The sequence below is a fragment of the Poecilia reticulata genome, linkage group LG1 (assembly GCF_000633615.1).
Source record: "Poecilia reticulata strain Guanapo linkage group LG1, Guppy_female_1.0+MT, whole genome shotgun sequence".
Lineage (NCBI taxonomy): Eukaryota > Metazoa > Chordata > Actinopteri > Cyprinodontiformes > Poeciliidae > Poecilia > Poecilia reticulata.
This window is the reverse complement of record NC_024331.1, coordinates 11,057,920-11,058,526: the sequence shown is the minus strand read 5'-3', so window position 1 is coordinate 11,058,526 and position 607 is coordinate 11,057,920.

Here is a 607-nt window from a genome sequence, read left to right as displayed (position 1 = left end):
AGTTCTTCCCCAAACCTTGTCCTCAAGGCAAACTGACCTGCGTGTTTTCATTTCAGCAAAACCCTGTTAATCAGACATCAATTAAAATCATATGTGCCGAATTAGGGAAATGCCTAAAACTTGCAGGGCTTACCAGTGACAGATTCCCTGGTGTGGCTCTGTGGGTAGAGCAGTTGTCTAACAGAAGGTTGATGGTTCAATTCCAGCTCCCTCTTGCCACATGCCAACATGACCCCTAGGCACTCAACCCTAACTGATCTGTGCATTAAATACATGTGTGAATGTGACTGTAAAGTGCTTTCAGTGGTCAAAATGACTGGAAAAGTGTTATGTAAGTTTATTGACCATTTTTGAAGTAAACTAAATGATTTGAGTAAGACTGACTTAAATCTGTTATCTTAAACATAATTTATTAACAAATTTATTAAGTAACAAATTGAGTTGGATGATTATAATATATTGAATTAAGTTAAACTTAATAAATTAAGTTAGATATATTTAATTAATTCAGTTGGATAAACTTAATTGAATTGCTTGTTACCTACAGAAGCAATTCAATTAAGTTGGTTCAACTATTTTCTTTTTAGAGTGTGTTTTATAGTTGATC